This window comes from Gobio gobio (assembly GCF_949357685.1).
Source record: "Gobio gobio genome assembly, chromosome: 12".
In the NCBI taxonomy this organism is placed as follows: domain Eukaryota; kingdom Metazoa; phylum Chordata; class Actinopteri; order Cypriniformes; family Gobionidae; genus Gobio; species Gobio gobio.
The window spans coordinates 1,743,396-1,761,155 of record NC_137105.1 but is presented as its reverse complement, the minus strand read 5'-3'; positions in this window follow the sequence as shown (position 1 = coordinate 1,761,155).

Sequence of the window (17,760 nt, the reverse complement as noted above, 5' to 3'; positions counted from 1 at the left end):
AACTCTAGGGTTCTCGAATCAATTTTAAAGAATGCTTTATGCCAAAAAGGTTCTATATAGAACTCTAGGGTTCTCGACTCAATTTTAAAGAATGCTTTGTGCCAAAAAAGGTTCTATATAGAACTCTAGGGTTCTCGAATCAATTTTAAAGAATGCTTTATGCCAAAAAGGTTCTATATAGAACTCTAGGGTTCTCGACTCAATTTTAAAGAATGCTTTGTGCCAAAAAGGTTCTATATAGAACTCTAGGGTTTTCGACTCAGTTTTAAAGAACACTTTACGCCAAAAAGGTTCTATATAGAACTCTAGGGTTCTCGACTCAATTTTAAAGAATGCTTTATGCCAAAAAGGTTCTATATAGAACTCTAGGGATCTCGACTCAATTTTAAAGAATGCTTTATGCCAAAAAGGTTCTATATAGAACTCTAGGGTTCTCGACTCAATTTTAAAGAATGCTTTGTGCCAAAAAGGTTCTATATAGAACTCTAGGGTTTTCGACTCAGTTTTAAAGAACACTTTACGCCAAAAAGGTTCTATATAGAACTCTAGGGTTCTCGACTCAATTTTAAAGAATGCTTTATGCCAAAAAGGTTCTATATAGAACTCTAGGGTTCTCGACTCAATTTTAAAGAACGCTTTAGAGACTCATGCTACTGGAGCTGCTATTAAAGCATGTTCAGAAAACTCACTTCTGCTGCGGCATCACGTCTTTCTGTTCAGTGTTTGGATGCGTCTTTCTTTAGTTTGCTGCTTGAACTGTTTGGACTTGTTGTGTGTTTATTTTCACTCTGGACTTTGACTCTGTGATCATCAACTCTCTTAGCAGAAGAAAAGGTTCTATATAAAACCTTAAAGGGTTCAGGTGCTTCATATATATATAATTATTATCTTCATTTTTTAATTACACTTTATGAATTAAGCAGCTTGGAAACATACTTTATCACTGGAAGATATTGAAATAACCTGTTAAATATGAAAGTATTATGCAATCATTTAAGACATTTCTCCTTATAGAACCTTTTTGGCATAAAGTGTTCTTTAAAACTGAGACGAGAACCCTAGGATTCTCAACTTTACACCAAAAAGGTTCTATATAGAACTCTAGGGTTCTCAACTCAGTTTGAAAGAACGCTTTACGCCAAAAAGGTTCTATATAGAACTCTAGGGTTCTCAACTCAGTTTGAAAGAACGCTTTACGCCAAAAAGGTTCATTATAGAACTCTAGGGTTCTCAACTCAGTTTGAAAGAACGCTTTACGCCAAAAAGGTTCTATATAGAACTCTAGGGTTCTCAACTCAGTTTGAAAGAACGCTTTATGCCAAAAAGGTTCTATATAGAACTCTAGGGTTCTCAACTCAGTTTGAAAGAACGCTTTACACCAAAAAGGTTCTATATAGAACTCTAGGGTTCTCAACTCAGTTTGAAAGAACGCTTTACGCCAAAAAGGTTCTTTATAGAACTCTAGGGTTCTCAACTCCGTTTGAAAGAACGCTTTACACCAAAAAGGTTCTATATAGAACTCTAGGGTTCTCAACTCAGTTTGAAAGAACGCTTTACACCAAAAAGGTTCTATATAGAACTCTAGGGTTCTCAACTCAGTTTGAAAGAACGCTTTACGCCAAAAAGGTTCTATATAGAACTCTAGGGTTCTCAACTCAGTTTGAAAGAACGCTTTACACCAAAAAGGTTCTATATAGAACTCTAGGGTTCTCAACTCAGTTTGAAAGAACGCTTTACGCCAAAAAGGTTCATTATAGAACTGTAGGGTTCTCAACTCAGTTTGAAAGAACGCTTTACACCAAAAAGGTTCTATATAGAACTCTAGGGTTCTCGACTCAGTTTGAAAGAACGCTTTACGCCAAAAAGGTTCTTTATAGAACTCTAGGGTTCTCGACTCAATTTTAAAGAACGCTTTTTAAGCCGTCAGGAGCTGGTGTTGTTTCCGCTGTAGTTGTCATAAGAACAGCTATAGCCGTCAACTCAGTTTGAAAGAACGCTTTACGCCAAAAAGGTTCATTATAGAACTGTAGGGTTCTCAACTCAGTTTGAAAGAACACTTTACGCCAAAAAGGTTCTATATAGAACTCTAGGGTTCTCAACTCAGTTTGAAAGAACACTTTACGCCAAAAAGGTTCTATATAGAACTCTAGGGTTCTCAACTCAGTTTGAAAGAACGCTTTACGCCAAAAAGGTTCATTATAGAACTGTAGGGTTCTCAACTCAGTTTGAAAGAACACTTTACGCCAAAAAGGTTCTATATAGAACTCTAGGGTTCTCAACTCAGTTTGAAAGAACGCTTTACGCCAAAAAGGTTCTATATAGAACTCTAGGGTTCTCAACTCAGTTTGAAAGAACGCTTTATGCCAAAAAGGTTCTTTATAGAACTCTAGGGTTCTCAACTCAGTTTGAAAGAACGCTTTACGCCAAAAAGGTTCTATATAGAACTCTAGGGTTCTCAACTCAGTTTGAAAGAACGCTTTACACCAAAAAGGTTCTATATAGAACTCTAGGGTTCTCAACTCAGTTTGAAAGAACGCTTTATGCCAAAAAGGTTCTTTATAGAACTCTAGGGTTCTCAACTCAGTTTGAAAGAACGCTTTACACCAAAAAGGTTCTTTATAGAACCTTTTTTTCTGAGAGTGTTGTGTCCAAATGCTTTATTTTATCTGCTGTATCAGTCCATCAGTGTAACGTAATTGCTCAGAACAAACGCTGTACATCTGTGATGCACTTTTATCTCGTTCTGTTTCAGTTTTTGCACAATGAACTGGAGCACGGCAAAGAGAAAACAACTCTGACTATGAAATATCACTTTCATTTGTGTGCAATAATAGAAGCAAAAGACAACATTAGTCCTCGGCGAGCTCGCCTCTGTGCTTTTCCCTACGGGATCCTGTTCATTCTGCTCCAAAAAAGTCCCCGGAATTAGAGCAGCCTCGGTTGAAGACTCAAACACATGCAGTCATTAGCTCAGGAATGGAGTCCAACACTTTATTTTTAGAAGATGTCTCCAGCTTTTCTACCTTTTACCTTTACATAGACAAAGGACTAGTTCTTCCAAAAACAAGTCAGTCATCATTTACCTCGCGTCGCTGTAAAACACAAAAGCGTGCACAGACGAGTCAATCTTCATGAAGGTCAAGCCGGCTTGTCTGTTATTTCTCTAGCGCTTTCTACAACACAGATTGTTAGAAACATAACAGAATCAATGATGTGAACTTATGATGGTCATGTCATGCTTTTGCTTTGTGAGAGAAACACTTCCATTTAAAATCCGAAGCTGTGAAATCTCATTTTTCCAAATCGATAATGTGACGCCACACACACGCGTTTCTGTAAATAAGATTTCATCTGTTTGACATATGTGCTTTATTATTTCTGTTTGAACTATTGCTTCAGATGCACCTCTATCTGCAGTTTCAGCATCTGTCATTTCTGCAAGATTTGCATTAAACACGACAGCAAACACTCAAACCGTCTCAGATAGAGCATGAATCTGACCCACAGCTGCAATGTGTGGACGCACGGTTCTGCCATATAAGGAAATAAATCAGACTCATAAGTCATAACTATGAGATAAGTCTAAATTATGAGATACATTGTGACATAATTCGACATACTGTCATCCAAATTATATTTAAAAAACACTTTTATGTCGTAAGTATGAGTTTTTAATAGATTTCGACTTTTTGTGAATTTGGTCTTTTCATCTCATAATTATCACCTAGTTTGTCATAATTCAGTTTTTTTTCATGTCATAATTTCAATTTATTAATCTCATAATTGTGACTTTTTATGACAATTTCCACTTTTCATGTCATAACTTTTTATGTCATAATTATGACTTATGTCATATTTTCAGATTTTTGTCATAATTTCTATTTATGTCATAAATTTTGACTTTTTGTCAATATTTGTATGTAAATTCTGACATTTGATGACATTATTTAGATTTTTCATCTTATAATTTTGACCTAGTTTGTCATAATTTAGTTTTTTAATAATTTATTTTTATCTCTTAAATAAGACTTGTGTCGACTTTTTATGTCATCATTATGACTGTTTAAGGCATAATTTTTCATTTTAGTATGTCATCATTTGGATTTTTAATTTCATAATGTCCACTTTTCATGTCATAACAACTTTGACATAATTATGCCTTTTTGTCATATTTTCAGATTTTTGCCATAATTTCTATTTATGTCATAAATGTGGATTTTTTTGTACATTTTATTGAAATTTGATGACATAATTTAGACTTTTCATCTCATAAATATGACTTAGTTTGTCATAATGTTGCCTATTTATGTCATCATTATGACTGTTTATGGCATGATTTTTTATTTCATAATTTACAGTATGCCATTGTTTGTATTTTTAATATAATAATTTCCCCTTTTCATTCCATAATTATTATATCATCCTTTCGACTTTTTGTCATAATTTCTATTTGTCATAATTTTGTCTTCATCTCATAACTATATATATAGTTATATAGTATATACTATATACTTAGTATGTCATAATTAAAAAAATTGTCTTAATCTCATAATTATGACTTTCATAAATTTTGACTGTCAAGTTTTGTTTTTAACTTTTATTGACAATGTCCACTTTTTATGTCATAATTTATCCTTTTTATCTCTTAAATAATACTTAGTATGTCATAATGTCGACTTTTCGACATTATTTTTAATTTTAGTATGTCATAATTTGGATTTTTAATTTCATGATTTCCACTTTTCATGTCATAATAACTTTGTCATAATTTCTATTTATGTTATAAATTTGGACTTTTTGTCCTTTTTTGTGTTTCAATTCCGACATTTTATGACATAATTTAGACTTTTCATCTCATAAATATGACTTAGTTTGTCATAATGTTGACTATTTATGTCACCATTATGACTGTTTATGGCATACTTTTTAATTTCATAATTGACAGTATGCCATTATTTGGATTTTTTATATCATAATTTCCACTATTCATGCCATAATTATAACTTTTTATTTCATAATTACTATTTTTTATGTCATCCTTTCGACTTTTTGTCATAATTTCAATTTGTCATAATTTTGACTTCATCTCATAACTAGTATATACCATATACTTAGTATGTTATAATTTACATTTTAATGTCATAATTTCAATTAGTTAATCTCATAATTATGACTTTGTCATACATTTTGACTGTCATGTTTTATTTTTAATTTTTTTATGACAATTTCCACTTTTTATTTCATAATTTATTAGTATGTCACAATTAAAAAAATTTAATGTCATAATTTCTACTTTTCACCTCATAAATATGACTTTGCATGTCACAATTTCGACTTTATATGTCTTTTTTTCCTTCTTCTTATGTGTAGCAATGATTTTAGCACGCAATAAACTCCTGTGATGATGAGGAACCTGAACACGGTAAACTCACACTCGACTAATGACATCTGTCACGACTGAAGCCTGAAGCCTGAGGAGAGAGCGGCGTGTGCCCGAGCAGCGGGTGGCATCTCTTCAGGGCCCTCGGGTGGCATCAGCTCTCTCTCACCCGCGCGGGCGCCGCTCATCCTCACTCTCTGATTAGCTGATTCTTTCATACTGCTGACTTTTCCCTCCTCGTGGCTGTTTGGATGGATTGGCTCAGCTCTCTGATGTGGGATTAGGCTTGAGTTCACTGTAACCGCAGGCCTGAAATCAATCTCTGTGGAGAAACCAGCTGAAAACATCATGTGGACCAACTTACCCACAGGTTTATTAGGGTTTCTCCAATTACATTCATTGTTTGATTCAAACCTTACATTTTAATTTAAAAATATATATATTTTTTTGTCATAATTTCTATTTGTTATAATTTTGACTTCATCTCATAACTATATATATAGTTATATAGTATATACTATATACTTAGTAGGTCATAATTAAAAAAAATTGTCATAATTTCAATTTCCTTAATCTCATAATTATGACTGTCATAAATTTTGACTGTCAAGTTTTGTTTTTAACTTTTATTGACAATGTCCACTTTTTATGTCATAATTTATCCTTTTTATCTTTTAAATAATACTTAGTATGTCATAATGTCGACTTTTTATGTCATCATTATGACTGTTTATGGCATAATTTTTTATTTTAGTATGTCATAATTTGGATTTTTAATTTCATGATTTCCACTTTTCATGTCATAATAACTTTGTCATAATTTCTATTTATGTCATAAATTTGGACTTTTTGTCCTTTTTTGTGTTTCAATTCCGACATTTTATGACATAATTTAGACTTTTCATCTCATAAATATGACTTAGTTTGTCATAATGTTGACTATTTATGTCACCATTATGACTGTTTATGGCATACTTTTTAATTTCATAATTGACAGTATGCCATTATTTGGATTTTTTATATCATAATTTCCACTATTCATGCCATAGTTATAACTTTTTATTTCATAATTACGATTTTTTTATGTCATCCTTTGGACTCTTTGTCATAATTTCTATTTGTCATAATTTTGACTTCATCTCATAACTATATGTATAGTTATATAGTATATACCATATACTTAGTATGTTATAATTTACATTTTAATGTCATCATTTCAATTTGTTAATCTCATAATTATGACTTTGTCCACTTTTTATGTCATAATTTATCCTTTTTATCTTTTAAATAATACTTAGTATGTCATAATGTCGACTTTTTATGTCATCATTATGACTGTTTATGGCATAATTTTTAATTTCACTGTATTTAATTTCACTGTATAATGAATTTTTAAGTTCACTGTAACCGCAGGCCTGAAATCAATCTCTGTGGAGAAACCAGCTGAAAACATCATGTGGACCAACTTACCCACAGGTTTATTAGGGTTTCTCCAATTACATTCATTGTTTGATTCAAACCTTACATTTTAATTTAAAATAGAATATTTATTTTCCCAAAGACAAAAAAACATTCATACAAAGTTAAAAGATTATTTAAATACCAATCAATAGCCAAAATGTTACTTAATGGGCTGTAAAGGCTCCGCCCTCTTCTGGAGAGGGGGGCGGGGACAAGCAGCTCATTTGCATTTAAAGATACACACACAAAAACAGTGTTTTTTTCGCTTCCACCCAAAAAGGAGCTGAAACTTCACAGACACATCAAATCAAATCAAATCAAATCAAATCACTTTATTGTCACACAGCCATGTACACAAGTGCAACAGCAGGTGAAATTCTTGGTGCAGTTCCGAGCAACATAGTAGTCACGACATGACATGTACAACATTTAGAGCAGCATCAGATTACACTGATGCGCCCACAATTACTCACAGCACAGTAAACTCTACAATAAACAATAAATAATTTACACAATGTGAGTGTGGTTCTCACAGCTTTAACCAATATACACATACTTACAATATACATATACTTTAAACAATATACTTTAAACAATATACTTTAAACAATATACACACTAAAACATACATTAAACAATATACATTACGCTATAATAATAATAATAATAATAGTATACAATGTACAGTATACATTATTATTCACAGTAGAGATCCAATGTGCAATAGGTGCTATATGATAAATAATAAATTATAATAAATGTGTATATAATGTGTGTGTATCGACAGTGGGTTGTGCTGAGTGATATTCTGTCCAGTGTGTGTTATGATCCTGATGGATCAAGAGTTCAGGAGTCTAATTGCTTGTGGGAAGAAGCTGTTCTGGAGTCGGCTGGTGCGTGTTCTGATGCTGCGGTACCGCCTGCCTGATGGCAGCAGTGAGAGCAGCCCATGGCTCGGGTGGCTAGAGTCTCTGATGATCCTCTGAGCTCTCTTCACACACCGCCTGGCGTAAATGTCCTGGAGGGAGGGAAGCTCACCTCCGATGATGCAGCTGGCCGTGCGCACTACCCTTTGCAGGGCTTTGCGGCTGCGGGCGGTACTGTTGCCGTACCAGGTGGTGATGCAGCCAGTCAGCAGGCTCTCTATGGTGCTGGTGTAGAACCGTGTGAGGATGTGGCGGCTCATTCCAAACCTCCTCAGCCGTCGCAGGAAGAAAAGGCGCTGATGAGCCTTCTTCACAACGGCCTCGGTGTGGACGGACCATGAGAGTTCCTCTGTGATGTGGACACCGAGGAACTTGAAGCTGCTGACTCTCTCCACCGGTGCTCCATCGATGGTGATGGGGCGGTGTTCTCTCTCATTACTCCTGAAGTCGACCACCAGCTCCTTGGTCTTGCTGACGTTGAGGGAGAGGTTGTGCTCCTGACACCACCGTGTCAGTGTGTGCACCTCCTCTCTGTAGGCCGTTTCATCATTGTCAGTGATGAGACCTACCACCGTCGTATCGTCAGCAAACTTGATGATGGTGTTGGAGCTGTGGGTTGCCACACAGTCATGTGTGTACAAGGAGTACAGGAGTGGGCTGAGAACACAGCCCTGAGGGGCTCCAGTGTTGAGAGTCAGTGGTGAGGAGATGTTACTGCCCATTCTGACCACCTGGCGTCTGTTTGACAGGAAGTCCAGGATCCAGCTGCATAACAGGCTGTTTAAGCCGAGAGCCCGGAGTTTCATGTCAAGTATGGAGGGCACAATGGTGTTGAATGCTGAGCTGTAGTCTACAAACAGCATTCTCACATATGTGTTCCTCTTTTCCAGGTGGGAGAGAGCAGTGTGAATAGTGGATGAAATGGCATCATCAGTGGAGCGGTTTTTGCGGTATGCAAACTGCAGTGGGTCCAGTGAGGGGGGGAGAACAGAGCAGATGTGGTCTCTGACTAGTCTCTCAAAGCATTTGCTGATGATGGGGGTCAGAGCAACAGGACGCCAGTCGTTTAAGCAGGTGGTTTTTGCTTGCTTCGGTACAGGAACAATGGTGGACGTTTTGAAGCATGTGGGGACCACAGACAGGGAGAGGGACAGGTTAAAAATGTCCGTGAAAACTCCAGCCAGTTGGCGCGCGCACGCTCTGATGACGCGGCCCGGAATGCCGTCTGGACCCGCGGCTTTACGGACGTTCACCCGCCGGAAGGATCGGGTAACATCCGCTACAGATACGGAGAGTGCACTAACCTCTGTATCTTCAGCCACGAGCTCTCTCTCCGCGAGGGCGGTGTTAGTTCCCTCAAAGCGAGCATAGAAGGTGTTTAGCTCGTCCGGGAGAGAGGCAGCGGTGTTCACGGTGGAGTTTGTGTTCCCTTTGTAGTCCTTGATGGTGTTAATTCCCCTCCACATGCTTCTGGAGTCGGTGGTGTTGAACTGTCCTTCAATCTTGTCCCTGTACTGGCGTTTTGCTGCTCTGATGGTTTTCCGGAGGGCATAACTTGCTTGTTTATGCTCCTCCGCATTACCGGAGTTAAAGGCGAAGGTCCGCGCATTGAGTGCCGCGCGAACATCCACATTTAGCCACGGCTTCTGATTTGGGTACAGCCGTATTGTTTTGGTCGGAACAACGTCTTCTACGCACTTCCTGATGAAACACGTTACGCTATCGGCGTAGACCTCGATGTCGTCATCAGAGGCCGACCGGAACATCTCCCAGTCCGCGTGATCAAAACAGTCTTGTAGCATAGAGTCCGATTGGTCCGACCAGCACTGGATGGTTCTGAGGGCGGGTGCTTCCTGTTTCAGTCTCTGCCTGTAAGCGGGCAGAAGGATGATGGAAGCGTGATCCGATTTGCCAAATGGTGGGCGCGGGAGTGATTTGTAACCATCCTTGAAGGGAGAGTAACAATGATCCAGAACTCGGTTCCCTCGTGTGTTGAAGCTAACATGTTGGTGGTATTTGGGTGCGATGCGCTTGAAGTTGGCTTTGTTAAAGTCCCCGGTCACAATAAACGCAGCCTCAGGATGCGCGGTTTCCTGCTCACTCACTGACCTATACAGTTCCTTCAGTGCCCGGTCTGTGTCGGCTTGTGGGGGAATATACACCGCTGTGATGATGACCGCTGTGAATTCCCTCGGTAGCCAGAATGGTCGACACATAACCGTGAGAAATTCCAGATCAGGAGAACAGAAAGACTTGATAGAATGTACGTTCCTCTGATCACACCAGGATCGGTTGATCATAAAACATACACCCCCGCCTTTGCTTTTCCCGGAGAGATCTTTTTCTCTGTCCATCCGATGCACGGAGAACCCCGTGGTTTCGATGGCCGAATCTGGAATCTCAGCGGACATCCAAGTTTCTGTAAGGCAGATAATGCAGCAGTCCCTCGTCTCTCGTTGGAAAGAGATCCGTGCTCTCAGCTCGCAGAGTTTATTGTCCAGAGACTGAACATTTGCCAGTAAAATACTGGGAAGTGGGGGTCGGTTTGCGCGGCGTCTTACTCTGATGAGCACGCCGGCTCTGCTTCCCCTTCTCCGGCGGCGTTTCCGTGGTCGGGCCGCCCAAACAAAAGGATCCGCTGCTGTGTTTGTAAGCAGCGGTTCGTCACTGGAGAATTTAAAGTCCGGTTTTCGGTGTGCGATTGCCGAACCAATGTCCAAAAGTGTCTGTCTGTCGTACGTAGTGAGGCAGACAACATCCAAGACAAAAAACACAAAAGCTATAAACAGAACAAACAAAAAACTACAATGTTTCAGCAGAGCTTGCGACGTTGCGGCCATCCTCGGCGCCATCTCGACTCGACTCGACATTCTGGGACACCTATGATGACATCTTGTAAAAAGCGGCATAATAGATTAATAAAAATAAGAAAGCAAATACTATGGGAATGCCATGGATGTAACCAGCGCCATCTTCTGGTTGGCAGTACCTATCATGTGTAAAGCTATATTTAGCTGTTTGGCTGAACCTGATTCAATCATGGACCATCTAATCTGAATTGAGTAAACTCAACACTTCACAAATCCTCCCCCTTGGCCTCATGGGATAGTTAAGTGTCCATATGCACACTTCAGAAGTAGTAGATCATCCGGTCAAACTGTATGTTTGAGTACTGTAAATTCATACTTCTTTTGTCACATAGTGCTATATAGTAGGGAAGTATGTTTGGACACAGCCTGTCTGATCAGGTGTTTATGGTTATGTACTAACTCATCACATATTTACATAAACGTTTTGTTCTAAGTCACCATTATGGTGATCAGTGTTTGCTTTGGTAGGGCTCTTGACCCACCCATAGAACCGTATGGTAAAAACTTTTGAAATTTGGCACACAGACAGAGGACAGTGCAAACATTCACCACAGCAAATTTGGAGTCTCTAACTCCATCCTTCTAGCACAGGGGTCACCAACCTTTTTGAAACTGAGGGCTACTTCTTGGGTACAGATTAATGCGAAGGGCTGCCAGTTTGATACACACTACTGAAATAACAAATTTGCTCTATTTACCTTTAATTATATGTCATTATTAATAATTAGTAAATAATGTGAAGATACTGATCATGTTAATGATTTCTCACAATAAATATCAACAACGATTTAACAAGGTAGGGATATTTCTATAAATCTCTGCAAGTATTTACATTTTAAAAGATCACTTCTACAACATTTTCACTAGCCACTAACAATGTTTAACAAATCATGCACTACGTTGCACCATGTTTGTACAGATTATCAACCATGTAACATACAGAAAATCAACTTTCAGATTTTACTGAACGTATCACCAAATCTACAGCATTTTAAACAAAATTATCATATCTTACAGCGTTTGTTCTGAGCAATTACGTTACACTGATGGACTGATACAGCAGATAAAATAAAGCATTTGGACACAACACTCTTAGAAAAAAGGTTCTATAATGAACCTTTTTGGCATAAAGCATTCTTTCAAACTGAGTTGAGAACCCTAGAGTTCTATAATGAACCTTTTTGGTGTAAAGCGTTCTTTCAAACTGAGTTGAAAACCCTAGAGTTCTATATAGAACCTTTTTGGTGTAAAGCGTTCTTTAAATTTCAGTCGAAAACCTTAGAGTTCTATATTGAACCTTTTTTGCATGAAGCGTTCTTTAAAATTGAGTCAAGAACCCTAGAGTTCTATATAGAACATTTTTGACGTAAAGCATTCTTTAAAATTGAGTCGAGAACCCTAGAGTTCTATGGTGTAAAGCGTTCTTTTAAACTGAGTTGAGAACCCTAGAGTTCTATATTGAACCTTTTTGGCGCAAAGCGTTCTTTAAAACTGAGTTGAGAACCCTAGAGTTCTATATTGAACCTTTTTGGCGCAAAGCGTTCTTTAAAACTGAGTTGAGAACCCTGTATTGAACAAAAACCCTAGAGTTCTATATTGAACCTTTTTGGCATAAAGTGTTCTTTCAAACTAAGTTGAGAACCCAAGAGTTCTATATTGAACCTTTTTGGCATAAAGCGTTCTTTAAAATTGAGTCGAGAACCCTAATTATTCAATACCCTGAGTTCAAACACATTTTTCACGATTTTTCCAGCTGATCGGCCAAGTTCCCGTCTAACCATTGTAGTTGCCCCGAGAGTGGAGATTACATCCGTTCCATATTTCTCGTCTATAAGCACAGTTTTTGCAATTATCATCATTGCTTCTTTGAAAACCTCCCAGTCTGAAATGCCTTCTTTTTCTTGATCTAGAAATGTGTAGCTCTAAACGAGGCTTCGGTTGCTTTTTTGGAGTTTTTCACCGGTCTCGTGAACCAAGACTGCTGTTTCCACAAACCTGCCTTTAACTCGCGGGCATTTTCCGCTCATGGTGCGCTGCCCGGCGGGTAGTTAGCATGGTAGCTTGTGCGACACGTTTGGAAATGTCTCTCCACATTGTACCGCTTTGCCGTCGCCACAGTCCCCCCGCAAATGAGACACACGCTGGAATCTTTCACAGTGGTAAAAGATAACTCTTCCTCCCATCCACTGTGAAAATGATATGTTTTCTTTCTTTTTTCTGCCATGTCTTCGGGGGTAAATCATCTCCTCACCTTCACTGTGCCCGCTAGCTAGTCTCCATGGCAACGGTTGCCGTGGAGACCAGCTAGCACTAATCTATTATGAAACATTTTTTAAAGTGTGATTTAAAAAAAGAATAGCAACAAAAAAATTAGATGCACAATGTTGGTGACCCCTGCTCTAGCGCCACCAACTGTCCAAAGTTTGACTTATTTTTATGCTAACCGGAAGGGCTAGAAACAAAATAAATGTTTCCCCCTCTGAATCCCTGGCTCAAGACGATTCGATTGCACCCATTGACGTCATTTCCATCATTAAAATTTTTCCGCCATTTTGAATTTCTACATTCTCGAATAACACGCAAACGAATTCGGCGAAGAGCACGGCAAAATGTACGCGAGGCAATATCAATAGCAGCCCTTAGAAGCGTACGTAAAAAGTTACGAAAGTTGGCACACTGATAGAAGACAGTCCGAACATTCACCACAGCAAATCTGGCGTCTCTAACTCAGCCCCTCTAGCGAAAACGTTTCCGCCATTTTGAATTTCTAAATTCTCAAACGAATTCGACAAAGAGCACGCCAAAATGGACGCGAGGCAATATCTCCGCAACACTTTAGTATATTCAGACCAAACTTGGTGCATGTCATCACAAGCATGACCAAAGGCTACATGCTGCGTTTCAGCACAGCGCCACCTACTGGTCAGGAGATATGAAAATTGTCTTTTTTGCTTATAACTTCTGAATGGTTTGCCCAAAAATCATAAAACTGGTCTCTTTTGAATCAATGCATCATGAAGAGTCGAATGATATCCACATATTGGCTATTGTGGGCGACGACCGATTGGCTCAGACCATGTCGGCAAAAAGTTATCAAAAGGGGGCTAGAAACAAAATAAATTTTTTCCCCCTCTGAATCCCTGGCTCAAGACGATTCGATGGCACCCTTTGACGTCATTTCCATCATTAAAATTTTTCCGCCATTTTGAATTTCTACATTCTCGAATAACACGCAAATTAATTCGACGAAGAGCACGCCAAAATGGACGTGGGGCAATATCAATAGCAGCCCATAGAAGCGTACGGTAAAAAGTTGTGAAAGTTGGCACACTGATAGAAGACAGTCCGAACATTCACCACAGCAAATCTGGCGTCTCTAACTCAGCCCCTCTAGCGAAAATGTTTCCGCCATTTTGAATTTCTAAATTCTCAAACGAATTCGACGAAGAGCACGCCAAAATGGACGCGAGGCAATATCTCCGCAACACTTTAGTATATTCAGACCAAACTTGGTGCATGTCATCACAAGCATGACCAAAGGCTACATGCTGCGTTTCGGCACAGCGCCACCTACTGGTCAGGAGATATGAAAATTGTCTTTTTTGCTTATAACTTCTGAATGGTTTGCCCAAAAATCATAAAACTGGTCTCTTTTGAATCAATGCATCACGAAGAGTCGAATGATATCCACATATTGGCTATTGTGGGCGACGACCGATTGGCTCAGACCATGTCGGCAAAAAGTTATCAAAAGGGGGCTAGAAACAAAATAAATTTTTTCCCCCTCTGAATCCCTGGCTCAAGACGATTCGATTGCACCCTTTGACGTCATTTCCATCATTAAAAATGTTCCGCCATTTTGAATTTCTACATTCTCGAATAACACGCAAATTAATTCGACGAAGAGCACGTCAAAATGTACGCGAGGCAATATCAATAGCAGCCCATAGAAGCATACGGTAAAAAGTTGTGAAAGTTGGCACACTGATAGAAGACAGTCCGAACATTCACCACAGCAAATCTGGCGTCTCTAACTCAACCCCTCTAGCGAAAATGTTTCCGCCATTTTGAATTTCTAAATTCTCAAACGAATTCGACGAAGAGCACGCCAAAATGGACGCGAGGCAATATCTCCGCAACGCTTTAGCATATTCAGACCAAACTTGGTACATGTCATCACAAGCATGACCAAAGGCTGCATGCTGCGTTTCGGCACAGCGCCACCTACTGGTCAGGAGATATGAAAATTTTCTTTTTTGCTTATAACTTCTGAATGGTTTGCCAAAAAATCATAAAACTGGTCTCTTTTGAATCAATCCATCATGAAGAGTCGAATATTGTAGGCGACGACCGATTGGCTCAGACCATGTCGGCAAAAAGTTATCAAAAGCGCTTCGCTAGACCAAACCGTTCTCGAAATCAACAAATGTGCCAAGCTGATTCTGAGGCTGTAACTCTGCAACACTTTGGCATATTGACACCAAACTTTGTATGTACACCTCACACTGACCACACCACAATAGTTTGATAACAGCGCCACCTATTGAAAAACATTGATAAGCTAGTTAATCATACATGACCTTGGACCACGGTTATAATCGTTAACGAAAACGAACGAAAAAAACGAAAACTTGCTGGGAAAAAACATTGTCGTTTAATGAAATAAAAATGAAAACGTGGCATTACAAAAGAAAGATAACTAACCAAAACTGTAATGTGTGTTTGGGAAAACTAACTAAAAAAAATTAAATTATAGATTAAATGTCTTTGTCAATGTCTTTCATAGAGCAAATAACGTTCAGCTGCATTTCCTTTCCCTGCGTCTCTCTCACTCTGACAAACACACACACACACACACACACACACTCTCTCACACACACACACACACACACACACACACACGCGCGCGCGCGCACGCACACACACACACACACACACACACACACACACACACATGAGACTCGAGAACGAGTGTTCGACGTTGAAAGCAAGTTTGCGAAAGGTTGGTATCTCGTGAACACCTTTACACAATCACACATTAAAAAGTGGTATAAAAATATGTTTAATTCTGAATATAATGTTGTCAGTGTGTGAATGTCGACCCGAGAAGCGATTGCTTCTTTAGAAAGTGAACTAGTCGCAAGTTTGAGGTAAAATGCACTTGGGTTGTTGATTTCAAAATAATGTTATGTCATTTGTTTACTCGTACACTGAATGTTTGCTGCTTCAGTCCAGATGAGTGTGTGTGTGTGTGTGTGTGTGTGTGTGTGTGTGTGTGTGTGTGTGTGTGTGTGTGTGTGTGTGTGTGTGTGTGTGTGTGTGTATAAGATGAGTCGGCTATTGTAGGCTATAGGCTAAATTTAGTATAGAATGTGAAAATTAGGTTTAGGTTTAACTATATTTGTATTTTAGCTCAAAGATGTGTTGAACATGCGGTTCATGTGTGTGTTCTTTAGTCTGTCGGCTCTTTAGGTGTTTCACTGGCACACGTCACACACACATTTCTAAAATTGTATGATGTTTTTGTTGAGTTATTATTACACAATACTTTTTCTGACCTTTTTGAATCTGACAAATAACCCAAATTACAAACAACAAAAAGACTAAAACTAACAATAAAACTAATAAAAACTCAACTAAAACTAAGCATTTTCAAAAAATAAAAGCTAAACTATCAAACCCACTTTAAAAAACGAATTAAGACTAAACTGAATTTGAAAACAAAAAGTCAAAATGAAATAAAAATAAAAACTAATGAAAAATGCAAAACTATAATAACCTTGCCCTGGACCACAAAACGAGTTATAAGGGTACATTTTTTTAAATTGAGATTTATACATCATCTGAAAAATATATAAGCTTTCCATTGATGCATGGTTTGTTAGAATATGACAATATTTGGCAACTATTGAAAATCTGGATTCTGAGGGTGCAAAAAAAATCTAAATATTGAGAAAATCTCCTTTTAAAGTTGTCCAAATGAATGCATATCACTACTTCTATCACAGTTTTATTACAGTTTTTTTTATGATTGCTATGACAATGTGTGCAATACTTTTAACAATTTTCCTAAACTCTTAACACACCTACATCACACAACTGGCAAAACGGTTAATTTCATGCTCAAAATCACACATTGTAAACTAAACTCCAACACTAATTTTAAAAATACATTAATACACTAACACACTATTTCTACCAAAACCCAAACACATGTTCTCTTCCAACAGGAGCATTTAGTCAATCATAGCACAATGTTATAAAAACACTAACACTAGATGGAATTACAGAAACTGCATTATTTTATGGGTCCAGTCTGCCCTTATACAATAGACAGTATATTTTATTGATCATAGATTGTGTGTCTTTTGAAGACTCTCCTCATTTTTGTTTTGTCGGGTTTAGTAAATGCATGCATTTTGTTTCTTTTGCTGCAGAAATTCTCCCTTGCCCTTGTCCAATGATGCCAGTAACACGTTACTCTAATCGGACTACTTTTTTCCAGTAGCGAGTAATCTAACGCGTTACTGTTTCCAAACCAGTAATCAGATTAAAGTAACATATCCAAGTCACTGTGAGTTACTATTTTAGTCATTTTCCTGAGTAAAAATATATATTTTTGCTTTCTTCTTGCGTCTCGGGGAGAGTATTTATGTTAAGTGAAGTCTAGAAAGACTGTCTTTATTACATTTTTTATTAAAACATGTTTTTTTTATATTTATTTTTATTTCAGTGTTGGCAAAAACGGTTGTCATTTCTATGTTGAGGCGGCAGGGCTGTTGTCATATGAAACTAATAAAGTAACTTGTAATCTAACTTAGTTACTTTTAAAATCAAGTAATCTGTAAAGTAACTAAGTTACTTTTTAAACAAGGTGTTATCTGTTCTGACATTCAGTGTTAAAGCATTGGTAAATAGTAAAAATCCAGTGTTTTGGTCTTGGTTGAGCTTGTGTGTAAAAGAAGTTCAAACATTTTAAATGTGTGTAAACTATATGCATTTTGTGTAAAAGCAACAATAAATGTGTTAATAGTATAGCCTACACAGACAGATGTTGTGCTAACTGCGTTAAGAGTTTAGGAAATGTGCTAAAAGTATTGAAAAAATTGTCATAGCGATTGTA